Source organism: Phyllobates terribilis, unplaced genomic scaffold (genome assembly GCF_046119375.1).
Source record: "Phyllobates terribilis strain yellow unplaced genomic scaffold, ASM4611937v1 Scaffold_1__5_contigs__length_1240528914, whole genome shotgun sequence".
NCBI lineage: Eukaryota > Metazoa > Chordata > Amphibia > Anura > Dendrobatidae > Phyllobates > Phyllobates terribilis.
The window spans coordinates 282,238,410-282,259,093 of NW_027362761.1; positions in this window are offsets into that span (position 1 = coordinate 282,238,410).

Genomic DNA, 20,684 nt, shown 5'->3' on the forward strand with positions numbered 1-20,684 from the left:
CACTCACGGTTAGTCCAGGCATTCCAGTCCATATACAAACTGTGAACTACACTGAAGGGCAGCACGGTGGCTCAGTGGTTAGCACTGTAGCCTTGCAGCGCTGGGGTCCTGGGACAACATCTGTAAGGAGTTTGTATGTTCTCCCCGTGTTTGCGTGGGTTTCCTCTGGAATCTCCAGTTTCCTCCCACACTCCAAAGACATACTGAAAGGGAATTTAGATTGTGAGCCCCAATGGGGACAGTAATGAAAATGTATGTAAAGCACTGTGGAATTAATGGTGCTATATAAATGTATATAGTAACATGGTAGAGACATTTCACAGAGGATTCATATGTGGCTTCCCCTTCCTGAAGGACCACATACACTGGATATTGATCTAGGACATGTTTCCCAAACTCCAGTCCTCACAGACTTCCTTAGTATTGCACAAGTGGAATTATCACCAAGGCATCAAAGATTGCCACAAGTTTTCTCCCCTGTGTAATGCTAAGGAAATCCTGAAAACATGATGTGTTGGTGGCCCTGTGGACAGGGTTTGGGAGACACTAATCTAGGACAACACAATAGTACTGACCTGCTGAACTCGTGGCCTTAAGGGCATGTGCCCACCATGCTTACCAGCCTGCGGCCCCGACACCTCAGAATACCCGCCAGCGGCTTCTGCTAAATGTGCAGTGTTTTTTTTTCACATGCAGACTTTCCTCATAGAGGTTAGGTCTATGGGGAAAGTCCGCATGTGGACCTACAAGAGAAATTGCCATTCTGCGGTCTGCCACATGTCAGTTTCTGCAGGTGATCCGCAGGTGCACGGAGACGCACTATGCTGTAACATCTGGTCGCTGTGGGTTTGAGGTTGCATAACACACAGCGTCAAACCCGCAGCATCTCCTGATCATGTTAACACACCCTAATGCTGGGCAAGAATAGTAATGGCCCTCCTATACATCTAGGGAAATCCAGCCTGGGATAACAACAATAAGTTTATGTGCACACGGTGCGTTTTTTATGCGCTTTTGATACAGTAAATCCACACGGAATTGGCCCGAAAAACGCATTGCAAACCTTATCCCAGCATTTTCTATGAGATTTTGCAAGATCTGTGCACATGATCAGAATTTTTCCTTATAGAATTTCATGTGCGTTAAAAGAAGCAGCATGTCCATTCGTTGTGCATTTTTGCGCCTGCATTTTTCCGATACAATGCTTTGGATAAAACGCATGGCGAATCCGCAGGCAAAAACGCATCAAAAACGCATGAAAACGCATCAAAAACGCAGCATTTTTGATGCTGAGAGGTGCAGAACCTTGCCGAAACGCTGCAGAAATTTCTGCAAGCAAATCTCGATTGTGCGCACATAGCCTTACTGACTATTAGACTTGTGTTTACTGGTGATTTTTATTCATTGGCAGGAATGGGTTACTTTCCTTTTGTGATATATGTAGGTGTTACACCGTGTGCAGATGTTGGTTTTAATGTAAATGTATCTGATTCATCACTTACATATGTGCATGCATATTTGCTAAATATTTTTACTTTCTTTAACCACCTAATGTCACTCATAGACATTTGTAGAGTAATGAGTAATAGTACCGAGCATATGGTTTGCCTAAGCAGTTTAAGATGAGTTTTAGAATTTTGTTATTATAAACTTTTTACACCCTGCCTCTACCATTTAAAGTATCATTTTGTGTCATTTTAGGATATGGGTAACGAGCCTCGCTGGGACTCCTGCTAGTAGATAAAGTCCTGTTTTATTTGGTGATAATTCCATGTAAACATCAGGACTCCTTTGTCAGTTGTAGTTTATACAGTATGCTGAGTTTCTCAGCAGCGAAACCTCATTGAAGCATCTCTAAGTTTGGGGAGAATATCTGGTACCTGAACAGGGGTGGATTAAGAGTAGCAAGGGCCCCGGGCAGTTTAGAAGGCGCGGGCCGGGCCCCCCCCCCACACACCTGATTTATCACGTGACATGTCACATGATCCCCTGTGATAGATCATGTGATAGTTCACGTGAAATTAATTTGGCACAATATTAATTATAATATATTTTTTTAGGCTGTGTGCCCATTATGCGTTTTTTAAGCGTTTCCGCAGCGGCAATTCCGCTGCAGAAACGCTTAAAAAACGCTTGGTAGAAGGTCTGCCATGTTCCCCAATGATAATACGCATATGCTGTGCACATGCTGCGGAAATTTCCGCTGCGGATTATCATTGCGGAAAAATCCGCAGCATTACCAATTATTTTGCGGAAGCGCGGCGTTTTCGCCGCCATTGACTTGCATTAGAACGCATGGAATCCACATCCCTGCATCTATAGATGCAGAATCCATGCGTTTCAATGTGCGGATGGTACCCGGGTGTGGAGGACAGGAGACTCTCCTCCGGACCCGGGAACCATAGAACCTGTAAAAAAAGAATAAAATAAAAAATAAATATTATACTTACCTTCTGATGGCCCCCGGTGTCTTTATACGATGCGTCCTGGCTTGCCGGCAGCTCGCGATGGTCTGAAAAGGACCTGCCGTGACGTCGTTTAGTCATGTGACGGGTCACGCGACCGCTGACGTCGGCAAGCCATCAGAAGGTAAGTATATATTTTTTATTTTTGACCATTCTTTTACGGTCACACTATATAAATCCATGCTGGTTGCATGGATTTATATAGTGTAACCAAGTTGTCAAGCACTTTCCAAGTGATGCTAAAATCGCTTGTCAACTCGCATGTGGAAATGCAAGTGAAGAACGCTTCACATCCGCATGTCCCTGGCAGGAAAACGCATGTACAATCCGCATGTAAAATCCGCATGTACAATCAGCATGTAAAATCTGCATGCGTTTTTTCTGCCAGGGAGATGCAGAAACGCTCAAAAAAAATCCGGAACATTTCTGTATCGTGGGCACATAGCCTTACATTAATTGTATGACTCAATATTCAGCACACGTAGCCATCTATACACAGCGGGAGGCTGCACGGTGCCATCTATACACAGCGGGAGGCCACACGTAGCCATCTATACACAGCGGGAGGCCGCAAGTAGCCATCTATACACAACGGTAGGCCGCACGTAGCCATCTATACACAGCGGGAGGCCGCACGGCGCCATCTATACACAGCAGGAGGCCACACGGCGCCATCTATACACAGCGGGAGGCCGCACGGCGCCCCCCAGAGACAGCAGGAGGCCGCACGGCACCATCTATACTCAGCAGGAGGCCGCACGTAGCTATCTATACACAGCAGGAGGCCGCACGTAGCCATCTATACACAGCAGGAGGCCGCACGGCACCATCTATACACAGCAGGAGGCCGCATGGCACCATCTATACTCAGCAGGAGGCCGCACGTAGCCATCTATACACAGCAGGAGGCCGCACGGCGCCATCTATACACAGCGGGAGGCCACACGGCGCCCCCCCCAGAGACATCAGGAGGCCGCACGGCGCCATTTATACACAGCAGAGGGCCGCATGGCGCCATCTATACACAACAGGGGGCCGCACGGCGCCATCTATACACAGCGGGAGGCCGCACGGCACCATCCATGCATAGTGGGAGGCCGCACGGCGCCCCCCCGAGACAGCAGGAGGCCGCACTGCGCCAACTATACTCAGCAGGAGGCCGCACGCTGTTACGCATGCAGTCACGCACACACACAAACATATACAGACATATAGATACACGCATAAACACATTTGAAACACAAAAATACATATAAACAGACATCACACAATGATATCTGCCTGCACACACACACACACACGCACACACACACACACACACATACTCATACTCACCATCCCCCAGCTCCATTCCTCCTGCCTGCTCTGACTTCTCCGTTGCAGCTGTGCAGGCCGGGCGCGCACTGCGTGACGTCACAGCTAGGAGACACGGCCGTGCACAGGGACGTGTCACCAAGCAGTGATGCGGCCGGGCAGGAAAGTTAACTGCTGCAGTGTTGGCTCGGCCGATGAAGAAGTAGCGGCCGTGCGCCGCTGCTGGGGAGCGGTCCGGGGCCCCCCCTCCCGCCACTGCTACCGATATGTGCCGCGGCGGCCAGCACATATAATGAGGGCAATCCAGCATTAGACACCCCGCCCGGAGTCGCGGGCCCCCTGCAGGCTCGGGGCCCCGGGCGGTTGCCCGTATTACCCTCATTACAATCCGCCTATGTACCTGAAGGGGCTAAGTGGCAACTATGACAAATAAAATAAATTATGGCAAATGGGGACCCTGTTAAAAATTTAGTGACGTGCATGAGGTGAGCTGAGTTCATTGGACATGAACTCGGCTCATCTGGATGCCGTCACAGCCAGACACTGAGGAGCGCAAGCATGCCTGCGCTTCTCAGTGTCTGCGGCATGGCAAGCTGGATGGCAGCTTTCGGCTGCGATCCAGCCTGTCATGTGAATGTAGCAGAGCTGGAGCCGTCCTGGGAACCATGGAAAGGTAAGGATGAGGTTGGTTTATTATTTTATTTTTATTGCAGGAGATCGTTGGCTTCAGTTGGAATGGGCGTGATGGTAAGTATGGTTTAATTTAGAACATTAAAGAATTGTGTGTTTATTTCAATTAAAGGACTTTATTCTGGGTGTTTGTGTTTTTTTTTTAAATTTGACTATGGGGTTAGTAATGGGGGTGTCTTATAGACGCCTCTCCATTACTAACCTGGGCTTGATGCCAGCTGGCATTATAAGCTGACATCAACTCCAGCCCTATTACCCCACTGCCACCGCTACAGGGCAGTTGGAAGAGCGAGGCTAAGTGCCAGAATTGGCGGCTGGTGTTTCTAGCCTGGGAGGGGTCCAATATTCATGGTACCCTTCCTGGGCTATCAAGATCAGCCCCCATCTGTCTGCCTAGCCTTTGCTAGCTATTAAAATAGGGGGGAACCTACGTCATTTTTTTTTTGGGTCCCCCATTTTAATAGCTAGTAAAGGCTAGGTATTCAGCTGGGGGCTGATATTAGTAGCCTGGGAAGCTCCGTGAGTATTGCCCCCTTCCCAGGCTTCAAACATCTGCCCCAGCTGTCTGCTTAACCTCCACTAGAGACTAAAATTACGGGAACCCCACGTCAATTTTTTTTTTAATAAATCCTTTATTTTAACACTAAATGACAAGTACAGTAATCAACACTATCACTGTACTTATTATATATGTGAATGACATGTTTCTATCTATCTAATCTATGTGTGATGCTCTATTCTTTCTGTTCTAAATTGTCTGGTACCGGTGTATGCCGCTGATGAATTGCCGGCCGGCTTTTTTAAAGAGACAAAAACACTTATTTTTTTTTTAATAAATCCTTTATTTTAACACTAAATGACAAGTACAGTAACCAACACTGTCACTCACCTTATTGTATATGTGACTGACATGTTTCTATCTATCTAATCTATGTGTGATGCTCTATTCTTTCTGTTCTAAATTGTCAGGTACCGGTGTATGCCGCTGATGAATTTCCGGCTTTTTTAAAGAGACGGGTGCATGAAAATCGGAGGGCACTAGTGTGTTCCAATTGCCCTGCTATGTTTTTCATGCACCCTCCTATATACCCTGCCTGCCTGTCTGCCTATATATTCTGCCTGCCTGATGTTTAATTGAGCACCGTTCCGAATGATTTGGGCAATTTTTGACCTTCTGCAGACCGCCGGGGGGGACCGCCAGGAAAATGCTCGAGTTTCCCATAGACTTACATTGGGCTTGTTGCTTGGGTTGAGCACCCGAGTATTCCAATGTGCTTGACCCGAGCTTCGAGCACCCGAGCATTTTAGTGCTCGCTCATCCCTACCTGTAACGTTTAAGTAATGTGCCTCCCATAAAGGGAAGAAACAGTTTGTTTATAATCTTATATGTGATGCATCTAAAAAAATTGCATGTCTGTAATATACCGTGTATTTACTCTGTTCCAGCCTGTGGACGTGCTGTGTTTTACCGGGGGATAATGTGGCGCCCCTGAGGGTTCAGTCGCCACAGAGGTACCGCACCTCACTCAGAGGTGTGGCATCTCCTTTCTGTCAGGTAAGGATGGAGTATTGCCCGGGACCCCAACACCTGCACTCAACACTACACTACTCCAGGCCAGCTGGAAGGGCATTATGCACTTCTTTTGCTGCCCCATCCCTGGCTGGAGTAGGGGGAACCAGAGTGAGGGGGAACCAAGTAGTGGGTGTAGGTGGAGGACGCAGACCAGGGGGGCACTTAAAGAGGAGGTGTATATAAAGGGGGGCCATCTTGGGGAGTCAGGTCAGTAGAGAGTCAGAGGAGGAGATGTGAAGTGAGCAGAGGCTCTTTGGGAGCTCTGCTCGGGTGGCAGGCTTGGCCTGTCATGCCCAAGACTGAGAGAGGAGTGGGAGTCAGAGAGGAAGGCTCCAGGAATAGAAGGGATCCCAGGGGGTACGGTGAGTGCAGGATGGCACCCGTACACCCAAATCTGCCAGACATCAGAGGGATCAGGCCGCAAGAAGGGCACCGGCCCCTGGACTAGCCGAGTTACTTCAAGTTTCGGCTGGAAAACCGGAGGCTTCTGCACTTTCAAGGTGCAGTTGCCACAAACCGCACCTAAGCCGCCGAAAAGGACACCAAGTCAGGTCCGGGAACTTCAAGTTGCCCAGAGGGATCTCAAGGTACCCGATCGGGACTTTGTGTGGCAAGGCGCAGGGCAGGAGGGAGAGACCCAGCGTGGGAAGTCGGCTAAGAAAGGAACATAAAGAGAGGGGTCCCGTTAAGTGCTCTTGAGATACTTGAGGGAGTGCTGAACCCCTGCCTGGTAAACGCAGCGCGACATGGGAGACTGTCAGCTGAATAGTGCCACCTGAGGAACCTAAATAACTGTGAGTAAACTCGGATGACTGCACCCCACTGTTTCTGTCAGTTATTTCTACCATGCTATCGCTCCTGCACTACAACGCCCAGCATCACCATCTGCACCTACTCAGCCCTGGAGCTGTGCTCTACCTGTGGGGAGCCGCACTAACCCAGCTGCCCTAACATCTGCTCCAGAGGTCTGCAGTAGCGCCGGTATCCATTACCGGGAGCCACAGGTAGCGTCACGAGACAAAACTGTTATTCATCCCTTCAAGTAACAAGCCCCTTTTAAAGAGTGACCCCAGAGTTCGGGCCTGGGAGCCGACTGCCGTGCCATCCCAAGAAGGTAAAGGCCCGGGTACCGAGTCCCCCATTTCCCCCTGGGCGAGTCATATTCTGATAGTAGCCGCTGTAGGGTACTGCACATCCATCTCATACTGATTTGAATAAGAAGCGGATGTGCAGTATTAAGCCTTGGTCACTACCCAAAGACGGAGCAGCTCGGCAAGTGAGTACTTCCTGCCAGCAGCCGCTGCCGCCCACACTTATAGCAGCTGATTGACGGGGGCGCCGAGTGTCAGACCATGGCCGATCAGACATTGATGGTCTATCCTAACATAACTCTTTAACATTATGTTACTGCCAGAACTCCTGCCCTCTATTTCCTTGAAGAATATGAACTTTTTTTATTTAAATGGAATTGGTCAACAGGTTTTTACACCTAAAACTAATGTCATCCACTATAATGTTGATTAACTCCATACCTTTGTTTTGTTTTATAAATCCATAGCCTGGCTGTTAGAACTCTCCTGTTAGGTTTTTTCTACTTTGCTGGTCACATGACCATTTTTGCCCATTTAATCCGGCTCCGCCCTCCTGGCCTTGCTGGACTTCATTGTATTTTCTGCTCTTGAGCTAGCTTGGTACTCTGTTACCTTTCTCTGTTAGTTTTGCTAGGTCTTCTGACCTCTATGTTCTAAGTTGTGTGTTTGTCTTTACTGCTACAATTTCTGCTAGGAGGTGTCCAACTTTATCCCAGTCCCTAGTTCTTGTAGGGATCCCTCCCTTGCACCTATAGGTCTTCGTACAGACTAGCCGAGGACTTTAGCGGGTCTGATCGCAGGATCAGGTTCCCCGTTACATCGTAGGGATCCAGTTTAGTTCTATTGTAGGGACAGATCTCCTGTCTTTCCTTAGTGCTTGAAGCAGATCATAACAGTAAGTCCAGCCCAAAAAATTTCTCTAAGGAAAGACCTCCAGTTTCCATCATGGTCTCGGTTCAAGATTTGGCTCAACGCTTGCAGGGACTCTCTCTGAAGATGGCCGAGCTCCAACAACACGTGAGTAGCTGTTCTGGAGCACATTTTGTGGAGCCAAAGGTACGTCTGCCTGATCTATTTTTTGGTGAACAACAAGATTTTTTTTCTTTTAAAAATGCTTGTTTATTGTATTTTTGTTTAAGACCCGGATCCTCTGGTGATGAATCACAGCGCATAGGGTTCGTAATGTCACTTTTGCGCAAGGATCCTCAGGGATGGGCTTTTTCTCTCCAACCTAGTGATCCGTGCTTTAGATCAGTGGATAGTTTTTTTTCTGCTTTGGGTTTGTTGTACGATGATCCTGATCGTGTCTCATCTGCTGAGTCTGAATTGAGACGTTTGAGGCAGGGATAAGGTAATGTGGAAAAATATTGTTCTCACTTCCGTCGGTGGTCTGCCCAGGTGGGGTGGAACGATTCAGATTTGAAAAGTTTGTTTCTTGCGGGGCTAGGTGAAAGATTTGCTGATTGCTTATCCCACACCTGGAAACTTGCAGGAGGCTATGCAATTAGCTATACGGGTGGACAGGAGACTGCGTGCAAGGGTTAATGAGAGCAAATCCTCTGCTATGTCAGCTCCGAGTCTTGAGAGAGTCTGTGCTGACAAAGGAGAGCCGATGGAGATTGGGGCGATGACACCCCGCTCTCAGGAAAAAGATCGCAGGCTTTCTGAAGGTTTGTGCTTCTATTGCGGAAATTCTGGTCATTTTATTAAGAACTGTGTGCTTCGTATGAACAAAGAAAAAAAAATGGTCAGTTATGCACGTATAGCCTGTTTAAATACTAAGGGAGTATTCCTATCTGCTACTACCGCTGCTCAGGAAGAATTAATTGAATTTTGGGTATTTGTGGATTGTGGTTCTACTCTGAATGTGATTGATGGGGGATTCTTGGAAAAACTTAGATTAGAACCTAAACCTTTGTCATCCCCTATTGCTGTGGTTTCTGTTGATGGCTCTCCCTTGAAGAGTGTTACTCACAAGGTCTGTGAGTTTCCCCTCACTATTAATGGTGTTCATCAAGAGAATTTGGATTTGGTAGTATTGAATAATTTGCCTTCTCCAGTAATATTGGGGTTGCCCTGGTTAAAATTGCATAATCCTGTACTGGATTGGTCTACCAATGAAATTAAGTCCTGGAGCCCTAAATGTTATGACAAGTGTTGTAACGGACGTATTGCTGCGGTGGAAAAAGGGGAATTACCTGTACCTATTCAGGATTTTTGGAGAGTTTTTTCTGAGGAGGAGTCACAAATTTTGCCTCTCCATAGAGACTATGATTGTACCATTGAATTTGTCCCTGGAGCGACTCTTCCTAAAAGTCGTTTATTTAATCTTACTATTCCTGAGAGAAAGGCTTTGGAGGAATACATACAGACAAGCTTGGCCGCCGGTCACATTAGGCCTTCCAAGTCTCCTGTGGCTGTTGGATTTTTTTTTGTTAAAAAAAAGATGGCGGTTTACGTCCTTGTCTGGGCTTTCATGAAATTAATAAAATTACTGTACGCAATCCTTACCCACTGCCATTGATTCCTGATTTGTTTAACCAGTTAGTGGGGGCCAAGTGGTTCTCTAAAATTTATCTCCGGGGGGCATACAATTTGTTGCGCATGAAGGAGGGTGATGAATGGAAGACTGCTTTTAACACTCCTGTGGGTCATTTTGAGAACCTGGTTATGCCTTTTGGTCTCACCAATGCTCCAGCATTTTTTCAGAATCTTATTAATGACATTCTTAGACCTTTGATCGGCAAAAATGTGGTTGTGTATTTGGATGACATTCTGATTTATTCGCCTGATCTGGAGTCTCATTGGCGGAGCGTACGTGAGGTTTTACAGTTATTAATGGACAATTCGCTTTTTGCTAAGCTAGAGAAATGTGAGTTCGCTGTACAGAGAATTAGTTTTTTGGGTTACATTATCTCCAGTGAAGGTTTTGAGATGGACCCGGTTAAAGTTCAAGCTGTGCAGGAATGGCCTAGGCCTATTGGTTTGAAATCGATACAGAGGTTTTTGGGTTTCGCCAATTATTACAGAAAATTCATAAAATTTTTTTCTATTATTGTCAAACCGCTGACCGATCTCACTAGGAAAGGTGCTAATGCGGTTCAGTGGACTTCTGAGGCCATTGAAGCTTTTGTGTTTCTAAAGGAGAGGTTCACCTCTGCTCCCATCCTTATGCAGCCTGATGTGACTAAGCCGTTTTTGGTTGAGGTTGATGCTTCTTCTGTGGGGGTTGGTGCGGTGTTGTCTCAGGAAAGCAAGGATGGAGTACATCCCTGTGCCTTTTTTTCAAAAACTTTTTCTGAGACTGAACTTAATTACGATATTGGTAATCGGGAATTGCTGGCTATTAAACTCGCATTTGAACACTGGCGTCATCTCTTGGAAGATGCTGAATTTCCCATTCAGGTTTTCACTGATCATAAAAATCTGATCTATCTTGATGCTGCCAAGCGCTTGAATGCCCGTCAAGCTAGGTGGGCACTTTTTTTCTCGCGGTTTAATTTTTCCGTTACTTACATCCCGGGTACCAAGAATGTTAAAGCGGATGCTTTGTCTCGCAGCTTTTCTCCCATGGTCAGTGCTGAGGAAGAGGAGGAGAGCATTTTACAAGAAGGTGTTGTGATTGCTGCTTTGGACTCCGTTTTGGAGGATGAGATTCTTAAAGCTCAGGAGAATGCCCCATCTAACACTCCCCATGGGAGGTTGTTTGTGCCTAGGACCTTTAGGAGAGATTTGTTTATTGAGTGTCATGAGTCTCGGTTGGCAGGTCATCCAGGAATTTCTGAGACCAAGAGACTTGTGGGTCGCAGTTTTTGGTGGCCTGGATGGCAGAAGGAAGTCATTAAGTGGGTGCGTCAATGTACTGTGTGTGCTAGATCTAAGTCTTCGCATGCTCCTGCTGCGGGGATGCTTTGCCCTCTTGAGGTTCCTAGTGCACCTTGGACACATCTGGCTATGGACTTTATTACTGACCTTCCCCCCTCTGAAGGTTTCACGGTCATCTGGGTGGTCGTGGACCGTTTTAGCAAGATGTGTCACTTGGTTCCCTTCATCAAACTGCCTTGCGCTAAGACACTCGCTAAGGCCTTTGTCAAGGAAATTGTCAGACTACATGGCGTTCCTACTGACATTGTTTCTGATAGGGGACCTCAGTTCGTGGCTCGTTTTTGGCGTGCCTTTTGTGACAGGTTGGGAGTTCATTTGTCGTTTTCATCCGGATATCATCCTGAGTCTAATGGACAGACAGAAAGAAAGAACCAGGATGTTGAGCAGTTCTTGCATTGCTTTGTGGCAGACAATCAAGAGGGGTGGTCTGAGTTTCTGTCACTTGCTGAATTTGCTCTTAACAGCCATACATCCTCTTCTGCTGGGTGTTCGCCTTTTTTTTGTTGTTCTGGGAGACATCCGTCTTTTGGGTCATTCTCCAAATTGGTTTCGGCTGTGCCAGAGGAGGAGAGTTTTTCCGGTGATTTGGAGAGAGTTTGGACGGATGTGCGTGATAATCTTCAGGAGGCTAACAAAAAATCTAAGAGGTACTTTGATAGGAAACGGCAAGAGGTTTCGTTTGCTGTTGGTGACATGGTTTGGTTGTCCTCTAAGAATCTGCGATTGAGGATTCCTTCGAAAAAATTGGGTCCCAAGTTTGTAGGGCCCTTTAAGGTGCTTCAGATAGTTAACCAATCTGCTGTTAGGTTGGAGGTTCCTACCTCCTGGAAGATTAATCCGGTGTTTCATGTTTCTCTGTTGAAAAAAAGCTGATGTGTCGGTTGGTGACGCCTCTGCCATTGTTCCTCCGGTGGTGGAGGACAGGGAATATGAAATTTCCCGCATCCTAAATTCTAGACGGTATAGAGGGAGTTTGCAGAATCTCGTTGCTTGGAAGGGTTTCGGACCCGAGGATAACTCATGGGTGAGGGCGGATGATGTTTCTGCTTCCAGACTTGTCAGAGCGTTTCACAGGAGGTTTCCTGATAAGCCCGGTCCTAGGGGATCCGGAGGATCCTCTTAGAAGAGGGGGTACTGTTAGAACTCTCCTGTTAGGTTTTTTCTAGTTTGCTGGTCACATGACCATTTTTGCCTATTTAATCCGGCTCCGCCCTCCTGGCCTTGCTGGACTTCATTGTATTTTCTACTCTTGAGCTAGCTTGGTACTCTGTTACCTTTCTCTGTTAGTTTTGCTAGGTCTTCTGACCTCTATGTTCTATGTTGTGTGTTTGTGTTTACTGCTACAATTTCTGCTAGGAGGTGTCCAACTTTATCCCAGTCCCTAGTTCTTGTAGGGATCCCTCCCTTGCATCTATAGGTCTTCGTACAGACTAGCCGAGGACTTTAGCAGGTCTGATCGCAGGATCAGGTTCCCCGTTACATCGTAGGGATCCAGTTTAGTTCTATTGTAGGGACAGATCTCCTGTCTTTCCTTAGTGCTTGTAGCAGATCATAACACTGGCTTTCGCAAAGTCAGGACTTTATGGCGCATGCTCCACCCCAGTTAATGACGTGAGATCTCAGGTGGGAGAGACAAGAGTGACCTGTCAATCACTGACAGGAGACGGATGCAGAGATAGGTAGAGAGGCCAGAGAGTTGTAAGGGCAGTGCCTACTCCTCTGCACTTGCAGTTCAACTGCATAAAAATTGCCTGTGGATTTCTCAGAGACAAGGACTTTTAAAACAAAGCTATGGATTTAAACAACATTACAACAACTTTACATAGAGGACCCTTTTGGGCTAATAATACTTATTGCAATTGAAATTGAGTGTGTTTAAACATTTTCAATCATTTGACTTTTACAGGATCTGTCTTTCCCTGTATATTGCTGGCTGCAGAATAACTTCCCTAAGAATCTGTCAGTGAGCTCGTCCTGCCTTTTTCTGAGCTCCACACAGCTGATTTATGTCCACATAAAAGTTTTTATGTGGTTTGTGGTCATATATCAGCACAGAGGATTAAAAAGTTAAAAACTCATTATCAGAACCAACTAGCTGACTAGTAGAGATGAGCGTTGTTCTACTCGAACTGTTCGCCAATCTCAAATTCGAGCTGTTTTGGGCGGTGTTCGAGCCGGTCGGCGAACACGAACAATTTGAGAAAAATTCGGCTGTTCGAGGTTATGTTCGATAACTGTTCGTGCACCAAAATCATAACTGGATTTTTTCTCAGTAATGATGAAAATTAATGTTAATACGCAGTTTGAGTGTACAGCGGGGCGGGGGGAGTGGCAGGGGATGGATCTCTGCAGGAACAATGAAGATCTCCATTTTTTTTTCTCTTTCCCGCATTTGCAGTGGGGAGGTGCAATCTGTCAGCCTATCAGCAGCGCACACACGGAGCGAAGTGCTTTTTTTCACACAAGCAAGGGCATGTGTGATTGGCAGTGTATGTCACATGTCCTTGCCCTATAAGACCAAGCCATTTTCCCTGTCGCCACCATTTTCTCACTGCTGCAGCTGCATGTTAGACGGCACCGCTGTTGCTGTGTGCGCTATACCTTGTTAATTTCAAGCCAATTTTCGCACAAATATACAGATAGCTTGGGAGTAGGGAATAGTTGTGATTGCAGTCCTTTTAAGGACTAGGTTACAGCATTTCCTACGACTTTTATCAAGCAGGTCTGTGCTCTTAAATAGATAGATTGTGGGAGTAAAGACTAATTGTAATTGGAGTCCTTTTCAGGACTAGGTTACATCAGTTCCTATCAGTTTTTGCCAGGCAGGTCTGTGCCAGTGCTGGGCAAGTTTTTTTCACAGCATTTGGCTGAATCTAGCAAAGCTAATCCTTTTTGGCCTATTGCAGAGTGTGTTAGTCAGTGGAGTAGCCTATCTGTGTTGCAAGATATACCACCTGTGTATAGAATACCAATTTTTTTACTGCACCTAGTGAAGTAAAATCTTTTGGGCATAGCATCATTCTATTAGTCCATCTATACTGACCTCCATCAGGTTGCAAACTGAATATAATTTTTTTCTGCATCTAGCTCTGAAAAAATATTTGGGCTTCTAGCAGTGTGTGGGACTTGGGCTATTAGTCCATCTATACTGACCTCCATCAGGTTGCAAATTAAAAATAATTTTTTTCTTCATTTATCTCTGAAAAAATATTTGGGCTTCTAGCAGCGTGTGGGACTTGTTCTATTAGTCCATCTATACTGACCTCCATCAGGTTGCAAATTAAAAATAATTTTTTTCTGCATCTAGCTCTGAAAAAATATTTGGGCTTCTAGCAGTGTGTGGGACTTGGTCTATTAGTCCATCTATACTGACCTCCATCAGGTTGCAAATTAAAAATAATTTTTTTCTGCATCTAGCTCTGAAAAAATATTTGGGCTTCTAGCAGTGTGTGGGACTTGGTCTATTAGTCCATCTATACTGACCTCCATCAGGTTGCAAATTAAAAATAATTTTTTTCTGCATCTAGCTCTGAAAAAATATTTGGGCTTCTAGCAGTGTGTGGGACTTGGTCTATTAGTCCATCTATACTGACCTCCATCAGGTTGCAAATTGAATAAAAAAATTTTCTGCATCTAGCTCTGAAAAAATATTTGGGCTTCTAGCGGTGTGTGGGACTTGGTCTATTAGTCCATCTATACTGACCTCCATCAGGTTGCAAATTAAAAATAATTTTTTTCTGCATCTAGCTCTGAAAAAATATTTGGGCTTCTAGCAGTGTGTGGGACTTGGTCTATTAGTCCATCTATACTGACCTCCATCAGGTTGCAAATTAAAAATAATTTTTTTCTTCATTTAGCTCTGAAAAAATATTTGGGCTTCTAGCAGTGTGTGGGACTTGTTCTATTAGTCCTTCTATACTGACCTCCAGCAGGTTGCAAATTGAATATAATTTTTTTCTGCATCTAGCTCTGAAAAAATATTTGGGCTTCTAGCGGTGTGTGGGACTTGGTCTATTAGTCCATCTATACTGACCTCCATCAGGTTGCAAATTAAAAATAATTTTTTTCTGCATCTAGCTCTGAAAAAATATTTGGGCTTCTAGCAGTGTGTGGGACTTGGTCTATTAGTCCATCTATACTGACCTCCATCAGGTTGCAAATTGAATAAAAAAAATTTCTGCATCTAGCTCTGAAAAAATATTTGGGCTTCTAGCGGTGTGTGGGACTTGGTCTATTAGTCCATCTATACTGACCTCCATCAGGTTGCAAATTAAAAATAATTTTTTTCTGCATCTAACCCAGCCAATAGTTTTGGCCTAATACCACAATTTGGCCACTCAGCTCTGCTCGGTTACCATCCATTGTTTTTTTGTGCAAACAACTCCAGAGTTGTGAATTAGTTAACCACCAAAATGAGTGGAAAAAGGCCTGCTGCTGGTGGAAAGGGGAATAGGCGTGTTTGGAAGGGGAAAAAAGGTTGTGTCCGTGGGGTAGGTGCAGAAGAAAGACCATCTTCCAGCCAAACTAAAATGTCTACTTCTTTTAGCGGACAATGTGATAAGATCCCTTTCTTACGGCCACGCCAATCGCTACAAATTCCAGATGAGGCACAAAAACAGCAGGTGCTTCAACGGATATCAAGTGCTCCTTTAAGTGGGCTCTCCTCCACATCAACTTCAACATCACAAATACTCCAGTCCTCAAAGGTGTCACCCAAATCGCACTTGCTTCCTCACAGCTCCCAAATCTCCAGCTGCCCGTCTGAGTATGAGGTAGAACAGATGGTTGAGTCTGCAGAGCTGTTTACTCATACTATAGCCTGGGAATCAGAGGTCGACTCCAGCGCTTCTGTGAATCCAGACGAGGAAATGATCTGCACTGATGCCCAGAATCTTTATGAGTCGGATCCAGGACCAGACGCAGAAGGTTCTGACCATAATGTAGACCCTCATTCCCAAACTGTAACTCCTGTTGGTGGAGACAATGAGGAAGACGATGATAAGACTCAAATACCTGATTGGAGCGACAACTTTAGTTTTTTGTCAGGGCAGGAACAGGTTGGCTCTGAGGACGACGGGTGTGATAACGCACAGGGTGATGATGATGAGGTCGGAGATCCCACTTACTGTCAACCCACAGTCAGCCAAGAGATGAGGTCAGCAGAGGAGGTGGAGGAAGATGCTAGTGACGACGAGGTCAGGTTGCGCCTTCCTGGACAGAGACGTAGTACTGGAAGCACGTCAACAACTGCATCCTCAAACACAACTCTGCCTCTCACCACAAGTCGTGGTGGCTCTTCAGGTCGCATGGGTGCTAAGCCTTGCATAGCCTGGGCATTTTTTCAGATCGATAAAGATGACCCAACTCGTGTTATCTGTAACATTTGTCAGCAAAAGCTAAGTAGAGGCCAAAAAATACATAGTTTGAGTACTTCATGCATGAACCGGCACATGGACATGAAGCATAAGTTGCAGTGGGAAGCTCAGTGTGCTACAATGCGACCTAGCCGGCCGGGCCAACCACCGTCTGCCATATCTTGTGCATCCGCGGCCTCTTCATCCTCTGTGACTGGGGGGACAGCAGTCACACCTGTTTTGGGGCGCAGACCTGCCACCTCTTTACCCGCAACAGCCAGCGTGATTGGCAGGTCATCATTTTCTTTGGAGGTGGTAACACCAGCTGGTCTTGAGCGCTGTCCGACATCGATAGCACCACCTTTGGATCAAGGCAACCTAACATGTCCGCCTGCATCTTCCTCACAGACCGGCAGTTTGCCGGGGACACCCTTATCAAGCCCGTCTAAGCACAATAGCCAGCCCTCGGTCCCTCAGATGTGGACAAGTAAAAGACCATTTCCTCCTAGCCATGAGAAAGCTAAGAGGTTGAATTTCACCATCTGCAAGCTCTTGGCTACAGAAATGCTGCCTTTCCGCCTGGTGGACACAGAGGATTTTCGAGACCTTATGTCCGTCGCAGTGCCCCAGTACCAGATGCCCAGTCGGCACTACTTCTCAAAGAAAGGTGTGCCTGCGCTCCACCAGCATGTCGCACACAACATCACCGCTTCTTTGAGAAACTCTGTGTGACAGGGTGCATTTCACCACAGACACTTGGACGAGTAGGCATGGACAGGGGCGTTACATGTCGCTGACTGGGCACTGGGTAACTATGGTGACAGCAGGACAAGGGGCTGCTGTCCAAGTCTTGCCATCCCCACGAGTTGTGCGTCAATCCTCTTTATGTCAAAGTTCCTCCACTGCTTCTGCCTCCTCAACCTCCTCTCGGTCTTCCACCTGCACCCAAAGCCTGTCTGGTCATGCCACAAGCTTTCTAACTGCGCAGAAGGGATCCTGCACACCTCCTTACTATGCTGGCAGTAGGGCTCAACGTCATCAGGCGGTTTTTACATTGAAATGTCTGGGAAATGTGAGTCACACAGCTGAGGAGTTGTGGTCAGCTCTGGAGAACCAATTTCATGAATGGTTGTCTCCACTGGACCTGAAACCAGGGAAGGCCGTGTGCGACAATGCTGCAAACCTGGGTGCGGCCCTTCGCCGGGGCAATGTCACACACGTGCCTTGTATGGCTCACGTGTTGAACCTGGTTGTCCAGCAATTTTTAGCCCACTATCCCAGACTAGATGGCCTTCTGCAGAGGGCACGGTCGCTGTGTGCTCACTTCCGCCGTTCGCATCCCGCAGCTCAGCGACTTACATCTCTACAGAAGTCGTTGGGCCTGCCACTTCACCGGCTAAAATGCGATGTGCCTACCCGTTTGAATTCAACTCTGCACATGTTGCAGCGACTGTGGCAGCACCGACAAGCCCTGGTGCAATACGTTCTGACGTATAGCCTGGGCCAACGAGATTCAGAGGTGGGGCAAATCACGCTGGAGGAGTGGTCTCAGATCAGGGACCTATGCACCCTTCTGCACAGTTTTGAAATGGCGACGAAGATGTTTAGTGCTGACGATGCCATTATCAGCATGACTATTCCGGTGATTTACATGCTGGAGCACATGTTAAACAGAATTCGGAGTCAGGTGGTGGCACAAGAGGAGGTGGAGGAAGTAGAGGAGGAGGAGTTGTATGCAGAAGGGCTAACATCTGCAAGGTCCAGACGGTCGGCAGCACCAAGGCGGCAGGCATGTGAGGGTGGGGGAGATGATTTTACCAGGGCGCATGGTAGCAGCCAAACTAGTGAGGAAGGTGCAGGAGCCCAGGAAGAAGTGGAGGACGAACTCATGGAAGACTCATCAGATGAGGGAGACCTTGATCACATTTCTGTTGTGCGAGGTTGGGGGGAGAGGACAGAGGAAGGAAGCATGATTGTTACCTCGCCACCAACACAACAGGGACTTGGTGCTCCTGGATGCGCAACACACATGAGTGCCTTCTTGCTGCACTACCTGCAACATGACCCTCGAATTGTGAGAATTAGAAATAATCCTGACTACTGGGTTGCCACACTGTTAGATCCCCGGTACAAAAGTAAATTTGCAGAAATTATTCCTGCCATAGAAAGGGATGCACGCATGCAGGAGTATCAGCAGAGACTGTTGCAGAATCTTACATGTGCTTTTCCACAAAATACCAGTGGTGCACGTAGTGAATCTCACAGTTCCAACTTGCCAACCGTGGGACCGTCAAGTGTTCAGCACTCAAACCGTAACAGAACCACAGTATCTGCTGGTAACATCAATTTTGCGGAATCATTTCACCACTTTTTTAGCCCATCCTTTGCAAGGCCACAGGAGACAAGAAGTCTGACACATAGTCAACGCCTAGAGACGATGGTACAGGAGTATCTCCAAGTAAACATTGAAGCCACGACTGTGTCACTGGACCCTTGCTCTTTTAGGCTTCCAATCTGGATAAATGGCCGGAGCTAGCCACTTACGCCTTGGAGATCTTGTCATGCCCCGCAGCCAGCGTTCTGTCTGAACGTGTGTTCAGCGCTGCTGGTGGTGTGCTGACAGATAAGCGCACGCGGCTCTCCACTGATAATGTAGACAGACTCACGTTCATAAAGATGAACAAATCATGGATCCGAAACGACTTTTCTACCCCTGTGTCATCCTGGGGAGAGTAAAAGCTTGATGATTGGTTAAAATCACCCTACCAACCGTTTTAAGCTTTCAAATTACTAATCATGTTTATCTGTATCTTGACTGGAAAATAATTTGGGCTTTGTAGCAGTGTGCAGCACTGATCCTATTAGGCCATCTATAATAAGCTTCACCAGATTTAAAATTAAAAATAATTTTTAGCTGCATCTAGCCCGGAAAATAATTTTGGGGCTCCGAGATGCGCAAGACACATAAGTGCCTTCTTGCTGCACTACCTGCAGCATGACCCTCATATTGTCAGAATTCGAAGTAATCATGACTACTGGGTTGCCACACTCTTAGATCCCCCAAACTTTTCGATCAACCTTTTCATTTTAATAAAGACCAAAAAAATGGTCATTTTTGAAATTATAAGCATTAGCAGGTTGTTAGAAACTGAAATCAAACAGTTTTCAACTCAAAACTTTATTCTAGGTGATGTTACATTTTCACATAGGACCCCTTGTTCGAAAGGAGCTTCTGAACTCTCTCGTCCATTGAATTTGTCAGGTTTTGGATGGTTTCTGCTTCAATTGTTTTGCATGAGGACAGAATACCCTCCCAGAGCTGTTGCTTAGATGTGAACTGCCTCCCGCCATCATAGACACTCCTTTTAATCATGCTCCAAAGGTTCTGAATGGGGTAGAGGTCAGGGGAGCATGGGGGTCACACCATAAGTTTGTCCCCTTTTATGCCCATATCAGCCAGAGATGCAGATGTTTTATGTGCAGCATGAGATGGTGCATTATCATGCAGAAAAATGATCTTGCTGTGAAATACACGGTTCTTCTTCTTGAACCATGGCAGGAAGTGCTGTTTGAGAAAATCCACATACATTATGGAGTTCATCTTTAGCACCTTCAGGGATCCTAAATGGGCCGACAATCTCTCTCCCCATGATTCCAGCCCAAAACATTACTCCACCTCCTCCTTGTTGGCGCTGTAGCCGTGTTTGCGTGGGGTGTCCATCAACCAGCCATCCTCCACTCCATTCATCTGGACCATCGAGCGCTGCACGGCACTCATCCGTGAACAAAACAGTTTTGAAATCAGTCTTCATGTAATGTTTGGCCCACTGGAGCCGTTTCTGCTTGTGTGAAGTGGATAGAGGAGGTCGACAGGATGGCGTATGCACAGCTGCAAACCTCTGAAGGACCCTGCATCTTGTTGTTCGGGGGACGTTGGAGGCACAAGCAGCTTCAAAAACTTGTCTGCTGCTATGACAAGGCTTTTTTGCCGCTGCTCTTTCAACCTGACGTAATTGCCTGTAGGAAAGAGTCCTCAATTTGCCCTTATCAGCACGCACACGTGTGTACTGTGAATCAGCTACATACTTCTTGATTGCCAAGACACTTCATCCTGATCATCGCACAATGTTGATTGTAGTCATGCCTTGACCTAAACACTCCACAATTTGTTGCTTCTCAGCAGCCGACACATCCTTTTTCTTTCCCATTTTGGCAGAAAATGTAGGCTGCTTAATAATGTGAGAGAGCCTTCTTAAGTAGTCTTGCCTTTCATTGGACACACCTGCCAAACTAATTAGCACAGGTGTCTGCA